The following is a 1017-nucleotide window of genomic DNA, read 5'->3' on the forward strand; positions in this document are numbered from 1 at the left end:
ATGACAGATAGAAGGCTCTGCTACTATCTCCAAAGACATGGACAGACAGGAAGCTTGCTTCTTGGTTTCCGGATGCAGGAAGCTTGCCCCAGTGATGTACTGCCGTTCACACTACCCTCTGTAGTGCCTTGCGTCGGAGGCCGAGCAGTTGCCGTACCAGGCAGTGATGTTGCAGCTGTAGAAACCTTTTGAGGATCTGAGGACCCATGTCAAATCTTTTTAGTCTCCTGAGGGGGAATAGCTTTGTCGTCCCCTCTTCACGACTATCTTGGTGTGTTTTGGACCATTATAGATCGTTGGTGATGTGACACCAAGGAACTTGAAGCTCTCAACTGCCTCCACTACATTCCGTCGATGAGAATGGGGTGCTCGCTCTTCTTTTTCCTGTAGTCCACAATCATCTCTTGTCTTGATCATGTTGAGGGAAGGTTGCTGTTCTGCACCACACGGCCAGGTCTCTGACTTCCTCCCTATAGCTGTCTCGTCGTTGTCATATTCAGGCCTACCATGTTGTGTCATCTGCAAACGTATGATGGTGTTAGAGTCGTGCCTGTCCGTGCAGCATGAGTTGAACAGGAGTACAGGAGGGACTCAGCACACATGCATGTTTCAGTTTACTTGCCTCGAGCGAACATAGAAGTGTTTAGCTCGGCTGGGAGCTCGGTCACTGCGACTCTCGGCTGTGCTTCCCTTCGTGGTCTAATCGTTTGCAACCCTGCCACATCCGACGGTGTCTCGGAGCCGGTGTAGTACGATTCATGTATTGACGCTTTGCCTGTTTGATGTTCGTCGAGGCATAGCGGGATTTCTTATAAGCGTCCGGGTTAGAGTCCCCGCTCCTTGAAAGCGCAGCTCTAGCCTTTAGCTCAGTCGGATGTTGCCTGTAATCCATGCGCTGTTGGTATGTATTAGGGATGCACAATATACACTGCTCAAAAAATTAAAGGAACACTTTAAACAACACAATGTAACTCCAAGTCAATCACACTTCTGTAAATCAAACTGTCCACTAGAAGC

Source organism: Salvelinus sp. IW2-2015, unplaced genomic scaffold (assembly GCF_002910315.2).
Source record: "Salvelinus sp. IW2-2015 unplaced genomic scaffold, ASM291031v2 Un_scaffold1787, whole genome shotgun sequence".
Lineage (NCBI taxonomy): Eukaryota > Metazoa > Chordata > Actinopteri > Salmoniformes > Salmonidae > Salvelinus > Salvelinus sp. IW2-2015.